This window comes from Carcharodon carcharias, chromosome 10 (assembly GCF_017639515.1).
Source record: "Carcharodon carcharias isolate sCarCar2 chromosome 10, sCarCar2.pri, whole genome shotgun sequence".
In the NCBI taxonomy this organism is placed as follows: Eukaryota; Metazoa; Chordata; class Chondrichthyes; order Lamniformes; family Lamnidae; genus Carcharodon; species Carcharodon carcharias.
Window position 1 is genome coordinate 36,941,521 of NC_054476.1, and position 12,277 is coordinate 36,953,797.

Consider the following 12,277-nt stretch of genomic DNA (forward strand, 5'->3'; position numbering starts at 1 on the left):
CACAAGATACCAGAACTGAAGGAGCACAGAGATCTCAACGTGATATAGGGCTGCAGGAGGTTACAGAGATGGGGGATTGGGGGCGAGGCCATGGAGTGATTCGAACACAAGGATGAGAATTTTAAAGGTGCTGCTGGACTGAGAGTCAATGTAGTTCAGCGAGCACAGGACTAATGGGTAAATGACACTTGCTGCGAGTTAGGATATGGGCAGCAGAATTTTGGATGTGCTGAAGTTTAGGGATAAGAGACGTCCCATGTGGAGAGACTGGTGAAGCTTTGTTCTGCTTAGAGCAGAGAAGGTTAAGAGGAGATTTAATAGGGGTGTTCAAAACCAAGAACGGTTTTGGTAGAGCGAATAAGGAGAAATTGTTTCCAGTGGCAGGAGGGTTAGTAACCAGAGGACACAGGTTTAAGGTGATTGGCAAAAGAACCAGAGATGACCTGTGAACTTTTTATTTTACATAGTGCATTGTTGTCATCTGGAACAAACTGCATGAAAGGGTAGTGGAAGCAGATTCAATAGTAATTTTCAAAATTGGATAAATATGTGAAGGAAAAGAATTTTGCGGGGCTATGGGGAAAGAGCAGGGGGAGTTGGACTAATTGGTTGAACTTTCAAAGAGCCAAAACAGACATGATGTCCTCTTTCTGTGCTGTATCATTCGCATAGTCTATGATTCGATGGGGGGGGATGATAAATGGTGGTGGGGGGCGGTGTTGTGAGGGTGGTGCAGAGGCAACCCATGAGAGCATAAGAATAGTCAAGTCTGGCCACAAAAACACGGATGAATTTTTCATCAGCAGGTGGGGAGGCAATGGCGCAGTGGTTTTGTCACTGACTTCAGAAAAAATTGGAATTTAAAAAATAGTCCCAATGAAAGTGACCACGAAGCTGATGAATTGCCCTAAAGCCCAACTGGTTCACCACTGGGCTTTAGGGGAAGGAAATCTGCCGTCCTAACCCAGCCTGGTCCTATATATGACTCCAGTCCAACACCAATGTGGGTGACACTAAACTGCTCTCTGGAGTGCCTTGAGAGACCCCCAGTTGTATTAAGAGTTGTAACTCCCTGGGCAATAAACACTGGCATTGCCAGCGATGCCCACATCCTGAGACCAAATAACACAAAAAAGATTGATGGCTGGTGGTGCATTTTGTCTTTGAAGAAATTCTAGGGAAAATAGTGATTGCAGAGAAATCCATGTACATAATAAACCAGCTAGCATCCACAGCCCCGCTCACTCCTTGTGTAGTGAAACTGGCCTTTCACAGTAGTGAAAAGTGGGCCATAGTGAATCAGCAGCCCATGTTATATCCTGTCTAATCTTCTTATCCAACACCTACATCAATTGGGCTGAATGATAGTTTTCAAGGATGCAAGAGATATAAGCAGCTTTGGGCTGTAAACAAATCCCATTGTTGAACTCAAAACTGAGGTTGTTCTCCTTGGAGCAAAGGAGGTTGAGGGGAAATTTGATAGAGGTGTACAGGATTATGACTGATTTAGATAAGGTAGACAATGAAAAGCTGTTCCCTTCAGTTGATGGTTTAAGGTTTTGGGAAAGAGATGCAGATGGTATGTGAGGAGGAAGTTATTTATGCAGCAAGTGGTAATGATCTGGAATTCACTCCCTATGAGGGTGATGAGAGTGGAGACGGTTAATGATTTTAAAAGGAAATTGTATGGGTACTTGAGGGAAATAAACTTGCAGAGCCATGGGGTTTGAGTGGGGATATGGGCTCTCTATAGAGAGCTGGCATGGACTCGACGGGCCAAATGGCCTCCTTCTGTGCTGTCTTGACTCTATGGCTGGGATGTTGTCGGGCCAATTAGGTCTCGCCCAGCAGCTGGAGAACCGATGGGGAGTCCCATCCTTTGGGGAGGCCAAACGGAATCAAGTGTCCTTCAGGCAATTACCTGGCCACCTTTGAGCCTTTCCTGTGAATGAGGTCCCCAGCGGCAGAAGTCCCGTCTGCTGAGAGCTGCTGTCCAATCAGCGTGCAGCTCCTCATGCTCCCAATACCACCAGGAGTGGTGGCTGCTCGCAGCTCTGCACCCACCTAAGGTCCAAGATCGTGGAGCGACTTTGGGCCTGCCTTTAAAGATGACTGAAGATAGGATGGGGGTCGGAGGGTGGAGGGTCATGAGAGGAGAGAGGGGAGTGGAATGCAAGGGTAGGGGGAGGCTTTCAGCAGCCACCTCTCTGCCCAATGCCGGCTCCCTCGATCAGGCACAGAGCGTCTGATAGTGAGGGGCCCCACACTCACACTCTGTCCCCAGGAGGCCGCTGACAAACCAGACAGGTTTTGCTGGTCAGCCTTTCAATGAAACAGGAGACCCCTGCGGCCTCCAATTAATCCTTGAGCTACTGCTTAGTTTTTGAGTTTTTCAGTCTATTGTGGAGTTTTACTTGCAGCTGGTGTACTTGGTCACTGTCTTTGTCCCTTCCGACACGGTGCGCTTGGCCAGTTCCCCAGGCAGCAGCAGGCGCACGAAGGTCTGGATCCCCTGGGAGCTGATGGTGCTGCGCTTGTTGTAATGGGTCAGACGGGAAGACTCACCCGCAATGCGCTTGAAAATATCATTCACAAATGAGTTCATGATACTCATGGCCTTGGAGGAGATGCTGGTGTTGGGGTGAACCTGCTTCATCACTTTGTTGGTGTAGATGGAGTAGCTCTCCTTCCTCGACTTTCGCCGCTTCTTGCCGCCCTTTGCTGACGGTTTACTCACTGTTTTCTTGGCTCCCTTCTTGAGAGCTGGTTTCCTCTCATCAACCCATCTTTGGTGGACTCAGGGATAATGGATGTCAATTGGCTTACTAATGAGCCTAATCGACATTGCACTGGCAGTGGCCAGGAATCCCAGGTCAATCCCTTCTGCCTTCCGACTTATCCGAGGGAGGTTTTCCCGCTGCCAGGAGACTGACACGGGGCCTATTCCATAATTAACTGGGCCTGGCCACCATGGTTCCTGCTGTGACAGACTGCACAATATCCAGCCCGTGTTGTGATTCTCCATCACAAATGTGCTTAGCTTGGAAATACAAAATCCCTATTTCCCTTAGCTTCGGGCAGTTTATTTATAAGGGAATTGGTGTAAAGTTGTCTGAGTTCAGCAGAAACCATGAAGCAGTTGATTGAAGTGATGTTGAGAGTGTGTTTTTTTACTGTAGGGAGCTTGTTATTACTGCAAGTAATGACTGTTTCATTTTATATGCATGAACATCAATGATTGTGAAAATAAATTCACAAATGAATCACAGAGAAGCAAAGCAGTTAAATGATCCACCTGAGAATATTGCTTCAGAGTTAACACTGGTACAAACATTGCTTTACAGCCCCATATTATCAGGTTAAAATATCCTGTACAGCAGCTTGTATTCAGAGCAATGAAAAAATATGTTGGAAATTAATGGCAAACAAGCAGATGTTAAATAACAGAATTTGTTCTTATAGTGTTTAACTGATGTACTTATATATTTTAACTAGAGATGTTTCACACATTACATAGAATTACATAGGACATACAGCACAGAAACAGGCCATTCAGCCCAACTAGTCTGTGCTGGTGTCTATACTCCACACAACTCTTCTCTCTTTCCATTTCCCTAATCTCAACTTTTCAGCATCTCTTTTATTCCCTTTTCTCCCTTGTCCTTATCTAGTTTCCTTTTGAAAACGTCTTGGCTATTTACCTCAACTACTTCCTATAGCAGCCAGTTTCACATTCTAGCCACTGTCTGAGTGAAGAAATCTCTTCTTATTTCCGTGTTAGATTTATTAGTAACTATCTTGTATTTATGGCTGCTACTTTGAATTCTCCCACAAGTGGAAACATTCTCTCCACATCTATAGTCCACATCTCCACAGTCATAATTTTTAAGACATCGAACAGGACACCTCTAAATCTTCTCTTTTCTAAAGGGAAAAAATCTCCAACATGTTCGATCTTTTCTGATAGCTGTTCTGATATCATCTTTGTAAAACCTTTTTGCACTTTCTCTAGTTCCTCTGTGTCTTTTTATAGTATGGAGTATGAACCGTGCACAGTACTCTAAGTGCGGCCTAACTAAGGTCCTACAAGTTTACCAACTTCAAACTTTGTGATGTCAAAGCCCTGCCCACAATCCTCACTGACTGAATGAAGCCTGCTAAATAACCTACAACTCCCTAAACCAGGCCTTCCCAACCACGTCATCCTATTTGGCCTGTCTCCACCTTGCTCAGCTCAGCTTTTTAAAAAAAATTCATTTATGGGATGTGGGCATCACTGGCATTTATTGCCCATCCCAAACTGCCCTTGTTCATAGGTCATTTAAGAGTCAAACACATTGCTGTGGGTCTGGAGTCACATGTAGGCCAGACCAGGTAAGGACAGCAAATTTCATTCCCCTAAAGGGCATTAGTGAACCAGGTAGATTTTTACAACAACTGGCAATGGTTTCATGGTGATCACCAAACTTTTAATTCCAGATTTTTATTGAATTCAAATTTCACCATCTGCTGTGGTGGGATTCAAACCTGGGTTCCCAGAGCATTACCCTGAGTCTCTGGATGGGTTGATGAGAGGAAACCAGCTCTCAAGAAGGGAGCCAAGAAAGCAGTGAGTAAACCGTCAGCAAAGGGCAGCAAGAAGCGGCGAAAGTCGAGGAAGGAGAGCTACTCCATCTACACCTACAAAGTGATGAAGCAGGTTCACCCCAACACCAGCATCTCCTCCAAGGCCATGAGTATCATGAACTCATTTGTGAATGATATTTTCAAGCGCATTGCGGGTGAGTCTTCCCGTCTGACCCATTACAACAAGCGCAGCACCATCAACTCCCAGGGGATCCAGACCTTCGTGCGCCTGCTGCTGCCTGGGGAACTGGCCAAGCGCACCGTGTTGGAAGGGACAAAGACAGTGACCAAGTACACCAGCTGCAAGTAAAACTCCACAATAGACTGAAAAACTCAAAAACTAAGCAGTAGCTCAAGGATTAATTGGAGGCCGCAGGGGTCTCCTGTTTCATTGAAAGGCTGACCAGCAAAACCTGTCTGGTTTGTCAGCGGCCTCCTGGGGACAGAGTGTGAGTGTGGGGCCCCTCACTATCAGACGCTCTGTGCCTGATCGAGGGAGCCGGCATTGGGCAGAGAGGTGGCTGCTGAAAGCCTCCCCCTACCCTTGCATTCCACTCCCCTCTCTCCTCTCATGACCCTCCACCCTCCGACCCCCATCCTATCTTCAGTCATCTTTAAAGGCAGGCCCAAAGGGCATGGGGTCGCTCCACGATCTTGGACCTTAGGTGGGTGCGGAGCTGCGAGCAGCCACCACTCCTGGTGGTATTGGGAGCATGAGGAGCTGCACGCTGATTGGACAGCAGCTCTCAGCAGACGGGACTTCTGCCGCTGGGGACCTCATTCACATGAAAGGCTCAAAGGTGGCCAGGTAATTGCCTGAAGGACACTTGATTCCGTTTGGCCTCCCCAAAGGATGGGACTCCCCATCGGTTCTCCAGCTGCTGGGCGAGACCTAACTGGCCCGACAACATCCCAGCCATAGAGTCATGGCAGCACAGAAGGAGGCCATTTGGCCCATCGAGTCCATGCCAGCTCTCTATAGAGAGCCCATATCCCCACTCGAACCCCATGGCTCTGCAAGTTTATTTCCCTCAAGTACCCATACAATTTCCTTTTAAAATCATTAACCATCTCCACTCTCATCACCCTCATAGGGAGTGAGTTCCAGATCATTACCACTTGCTGCATAAATAACTTCCTCCTCACGTACCATCTGCATCTCTTTCCCAAAACCTTAAACCATCAACTGAAGGGAACAGCTTTTCATTGTCTACCTTATCTTAATCAGTCATAATCCTGTACACCTCTATCAAATTTCCCCTCAACCTCCTTTGCTCCAAGGAGAACAACCTCAGTTCTGAGTTCAACAATGGGATTTGTTTACAGCCCAAAGCTGCTTACATCTCTTGCATCCTTGAAAACTATCATTCAGCCCAATTGATGTAGGTGTTGGATAAGAAGATTAGACAGGATATAACATGGGCTGCTGATTCACTATGGCCCATTTTTCACTACTGTGAAAGGCCAGTTTCACTACACAGGGAGTGAGCGGGGCTGTGGATGCTAGCTGGTTTATTATGTACATGGATTTCTCTGCAATCACTATTTTCCCTGGAATTTCTTCAAAGACAAAATGCACCACCAGCCATCCATCTTTTTTGTGTTATTTGGTCTCAGGATGTGGGAATCGCTGGCAATGCCAGTGTTTATTGCCCAGGGAGTTACAACTCTTAATACAACTGGGGGTTTCTCAAGGCACTTCAGAGGGCAGTTTAGTGTCACCCACATTGGTGTCGGACTGGAGTCATATATAGGACCAGGCAAGATTAGGATGGCAGATTTCTTTCCCTAAGCCCAGTGGTGAACCAGTTGGGCTTTAGGACAATTCAACAGCTTCGTGGTCACTTTCATTGGGACTATTTTTTAATTTCCAATTTTTTAAACTGAATTTTTGCCTTGTCTCCTGGACTCTCCTCTTTGACTGTGGGCAGAATTCTCCCAGATTTGCACGAAGTGGAGTAGCAGACGTGAAAAAAAAGTTTTACCTGCCGAGCTCAATGGCAGGTTTTTACGCAGTCTTGTCCCCTTCCTGCCTCATGAATTGTGCAGCCATGGGCAACATGCTGGATTGCTGGCGGCCAGTCTCTAATTTTCCCACCACGCCATTACCTCACCACTTCCTCACGCAGGGCGCCATATTTAAACTGCTGCCGCTGGCGCATTTCTCATTGCTTGCAGCCCAGGACCACTCTGATGAAGACATGGCCCCAAAAGCCAAGAAGAGCGCAGCCCCCTTAATCAGTGACGCATCCCTGGGATGCCTTCTGGACACCTTGGAGGTCCACCGCGATGTCCTCTAACCCTGCTCTGGCTGCATGAGGCCCATCAGTCTCACCACTCCAGCTTGGGAGGCGGTAGCAGAGGTGCTCAGTGCCAACACTGCACACAAGAGGTCGTCCATTCAGTGCAGAAAGAGGATAAATGATTTCATCTGTGCCATCAGGGTAAGTCAACCATCTCATCAATTTTAACTCATCCACTTACAAGCCCATCACAGATTCACTGGCATCTCACTCACTGCCAGCTCAAGGGACATCATCACTCACTCTCTCATACACACCCTCACATCTCCATCTGGCCTCATCTCCTCTGGAGACAGCCCATCAATGGCCCCACTCAGAAGACACACACGCCTGGCATTTTTGCATTTGGCATACGTCTTGCTCACACTCTCCCCATCTGTCTTTATGCAGGACAAGATTGTGCACAATCAACAGGAGAGGGTGACAACGGTCACCCATAGGGCAGAGGACCAGCAGCTTGACACCCCAGGGCCATCCACCGAGGTGACTCCGGGAATGTCCCGCCGATCCAAGTCCCCTTTTCCTGTGACCCCCGCAGCTTCAGCTCCCAGGCTGAGGAGGGTGCAGCTGGCCCACAGTAGAACACCCAAAGTACCAGGTCTCGGCCCTCCAGAGGACCCACACCAAAGTCAGTACGGAAAGGGTGTCACAGTCAGCAGGTCTGCGCTTCCACTGTGGATGTCTGGAGAGCAGCAAGACTCAGGAGTGTTAGAAAGATGTAGTTGCACAGCCTGAGCATGAGTGTTAATCACTTGTACATAATGTTCCCTATTGTAAATAAGCTTTCAAGAATTTCTCCTTGCCTATGGCTCCTTGTTATGATGAGCAGTGTTTGTGTCACTCAGGTGTGAAACCTTGGTCCCTGCACAAGATAAAGGCAGGTGGCTCAGTCCAGGGCCTCTTCTCTATGTTGTGTGTAACTTTCAGACCAAAGTGATGGTCCAGCCTCACATTCCCTGGACATATGAGTGACTTCTGTACCTCGATGGTGCTTGTCATGGCTGCCAGAATGTCGTGAGCAGGCATCACAGAGTTCCATCATTCTCTCCGTGTGCTCTCAGCACCTTTAAGGTGGGGCTGGCCCCCCCCATCTCTTTAGCATCTGTGACCAGTGATGCTGTGCTCCTGAAGGGGTCAGGTGCTGAAGATGGACAAAGTATCTGGTGCATTTAAAGTTCAAGGCTGCACCTCCATGATATGACCCTGATCACAGAGCGCAAGCGAGCTGCCCTCAGCCATTCTCAGGAGTCAGACGTTCTCAGACGCTATGTGAAGATCTATGGAGTGTCCTCTGTGGGTAGCCCTTGTCCCCAAGGGGCCAACCCTGCAGCCTCTGTGGACCCTGGAAGATATCAGGGATCTGAGACCTGCTCAGGAGGTAGGTGTCGTGGAATCTCCCTGGGAATCGTACACAAATCTGTAGGATGCATTTGAGGTTGTCACAGACCAGCTGAACATTTTAGCAATTGGAAGGCCTTGTGGCTAATATAGTCGACTGCTTGTTGCCATGGAGATCCAAGCGCCACGTGACTCCCTGCATCTGTGGAAAACAGAGATCCGTGCAAATCCCAGTGCTCTTGCTTCCTGGCTTTCCTGATCCCAGGTGAAATGCAGAAAGTCCTGTGCCTTCATGTGGATGGTGCCCATGACCTCATGGATACACTCGTGCGTGGAAGCTTGTGAGGTCCTGCACAGGTCACCTCTAGAGCCTTGGAAGGAGCCACTTGCTTAAGAATTGAGCGAGGTGGTCACTTTCATGGCCACTGGCAATGGATGCCCTTCATGTTCCCCATGGCACCAAATCATGCAGCAGGTGGCATACGTGACCGGCCAGTTCCATAGACATGTGCAGTCTTCAGCGACTCTGGTTCTCAGTCACTGCAGGCACCATCTATGGAGCCGGGGTCTAGTGATGTTTCTACAAGCAATGATGCTCCGTAGATCCTCAGTTTCCTGCGCAGCAGGCCCTGCCCCCCCCCCCCCCCCTTCATCTAGAGGGAGGTGCTCCTCCCTTTGCTGAGCCAGGCACCTCTGCCACACTCTTTTTCTTCTTCTTCTCTGCTCCCTGTAAGCCATGCGGCACACTGCTAAATCACCAGGCTCATGATCCTGATGTTCTCCTGCAGGATCAAAGAGAGTGATGTGTAGGTTAGTATATGTGTCCTAAGAACCTCTCTTGGTTAAGTCTGAAGGCCCCTTCATGCATGCCAGAGGGTGCTGGCCCCCAATTGGATGACCAGTGTGTGGTGTGCTTCATGGCTGTCCGAAACCCCAGCCACCTCTGCCCTGCTCCACCTGACCGATTGGTGGCAGCTTTGGTCACTGAGCTGCATGCTGTGCTCTCAGCTCAGGCACAGGCATTCTCTTAACCTGCTGTTAGCTTGAACCATGAGGGATACTGGTCTACACCTTAATAAAGACATTGCAAGGGGCTCTGAACACCTCCATCAGTGACTGTGCCATGGGCGCCTTTCGCAAGGGGATTCTACAACTTGCCCAGTCAGCCCATTGTTCTGCTGCCCTCTAAGACGCACATTAATTTGCAGTCTGCACCCGAGAGGTGAAAAGTTCTGGAGCATTTGGTGGCACTTTCATGCTTTTGTATTGCTTGAGTGGGCAGAAAAGCTTCAGAGGCCCGACTCCAAGCGTGTCAATGGAGCTGCAGCTGAACAGTCTCAGCTGCGGAAGAATGCTCACTTTTGACAAGCTTTTCCAAGTGCGTGGATGTTACCCCCACACCCTGTACCCGCTCTACCCCCTGGTATGTGCTTGTGTATTTCCTTCAGTCTGCCTTGCCCCCCACCCCACCAACAACCCCCACCAACCCTCCAGCCTGACCCGCACTGGAGCCCTTGCCCCAGCACCATAATGAAAACCAGCAGGGAAAAAGCCACTTGCCTGTGCCTCCCGCCAATAGGCAGCGTCTCTTCCTTGGTGTCCTATGGGCGATGCTCGCAAGCGCTGCACAAAATTTGTATGTACTCAGCTCCAGTTTCCCCTCGAAGTTCAGCTCACCAGGCGCACAGCTTTGAAAGGCAGCCGTGAAGCACACCGTTCTGAGGTCATATCGACGTGGGCAGTAAATTTGACCTGGGGGGGATGATTCCAGTTTGAGGGCACAATGATGAGATGCAAATGCGTTAAAATTAAGTTCCCGACTTTGGACGGCAGGAAACACGGCCCACCATTAACGAGCAGAGCAGGTGATCACAAACTGGTTTCACAACGGCTTGAAACTAATTTTTGGCCTTGTCTCCATATTGTCCGTCACACCCGCCATGACACCCATCACCGTCAGGACTGGACGATTCCGCCCTGTGTCTTTGCCCCCCTCTTAATCCTTACCCTCTTTAGCTTCTTTTCCCCTCATTCGGTGTTGTCGACTCATTCTGCATTATTCAACAAAACAATCTGTCATGTGTCTTTGGACATAATATGTGCCATAGAAATGTGAGTGAATTTAATTGTACTTTTAAATAATTGAATTCCATCCTTAGTAATAAATCTATTTAAGGTTGAAATAGATTTTAAACCTATTTTAAGGCAGAGTTCATTTCTGAACGGACTTGTTTGAGTAAGAAGGTGTGATTGAAAGCCTTCATGAGGTTACCTTACTTTGTGTGTGCTCCTGATTGAGGGATCTGGCATTGGACAGAGAGGTAGCTGCTGAAAGTCTCTCCCTTGCCCATGCCTTCTGCTCCCCTCGCCCCTCTCATGACCCCACACTCCCTGTCCCCCCATCCTACTTGGACCGCACTTGGGCCAGTTGCAAGGTTTTGAGGGGAAATCCATTTAAGATGAAGAGCAATGATGTTAAAATATCTGACAAGGGGGGATCAGGAGCTTGTGATTCTCCTTCAGGGTTCACAGATCAGGCCAGAAAAAATGTTGAAAAATTGGAGTGTAGAAAATGCTGAAAACATTTAGCAAGTCAGGCGTGCTGTGTAAAGAAAGGAACATATTAGCATTTCACAGGAACGTTGGAATTGCGAGATGCTAAAAGTTCAAGATTCAAGGTCCATCTCATTCAACTTCTACCATATTCACGTGGTATAATGATAATGGAGTTATTCACTAATCATGGCAATCAATTTCTATCAATGTCCTGAATTTTACCAGGTGAGTGGGGGCATCCTATGTAAAGAGCAGGACTTGAGACTGCACATGACGGCAAATGGTGCTCAACAACTTTAACCACAGGCGGCCTCCTAATTGGCCACCTGTGGGCCTGCCATCTAATTAAAGACAGCAGGTAGACCCTCCATACTATTGACCCAATTACAGGGCCGGCAACTCTGAAGCCTCAACAGCACCACTGGGAGTGGTGGCTGTTCCTGGGGAATGGAGGAGACCTTGGCATCCAGACGGCTAAGTAAGAACAAAAAATAAAACTTCATGGTGAGAGATTGCAGTGGGACCTGGGTGTCATCGTGCAAGTACAACAAGTAATTAGGAAAGCTAATAGAATGTTATTGTTTATTGTGAAGGAAATTGAATACAGAAGTAGGGAGATTATGCTTCAGTTATACAGGGCATTGGTGAGACCACATTTGGAGTACTGTCTACAGTATTAGTCTCCTTATTTAAGGAAGAATGCAAATGCATTGGAAGCAGTTCAGTGAAGGCTTACTAGACTAATGCCTGGAATGGGTAGGTTGTCTTATGAGGGAAGGTTGGACAGGCTAGGCCTGTATCCACTAGAATTTAGAAGAGTAATAGGTGACTTGATTGAAACATATAAGATCCTAAGAGGTTTTGACAAGGTGGTAGTGGAAAGGATGTCACCTCTTGTGGGAGAATCTAGAGCTAGGGGTCACTGTTTAAAAATAAGAGGTCACCCATTTAAGACAAAGGGTAGTGAGTCTTTGAAATTCTCTTCCTCAAAAGGTGGTAGAGGCAGAGACTGAATATTTGTAAGGCAGAAGTAGATTCTTGATAAGCAAGGAGGTGAAAGGTTATTGGGGGTAGGTGGGAATGTGGAGTTGAGGTTAAAATCAGGTCAGCCATGATCTTACTGAATGGTGAAGCAGGCTTGAGAGGCTGAGTGGCCTACTCATGCTCCTAACTTGTAAGTTCGGAAGGGGCGGAGGGTCAGAGGGCCAATCTCTTTGGGGAGGTTGTAGGGGCTGCAGCTGCTGCCTTACCTTTCAGTGGCCCCTTCTTTGGCCTGTGGAGCCCTCCCCCCAGGCTGCTGCTGGGAGGCCACCTCCATTTAGCTGGTAGCCTAGCAACGTGACAGCAGGTTGCCCCACCATTGACAAAGATCCAACATGGCTCCCCACGATTTTACCAACCGCTGTGTGTTCCAGCCTGCCTTCTGAGGGCCAGTGAAATTCTGCCCAATGAGT

At 48.1% G+C, this 12,277-nt stretch overlaps 1 protein-coding gene across 2 annotated transcripts in view; it reads left to right on the forward strand.

Annotated features, from left to right (window-relative positions):
• galnt18b (UDP-N-acetyl-alpha-D-galactosamine:polypeptide N-acetylgalactosaminyltransferase 18b) overlaps positions 1-12,277 on the forward strand; it is a 321,574-nt gene that overhangs the window by 283,676 nt on the left and 25,621 nt on the right. The window lies entirely within an intron of this gene.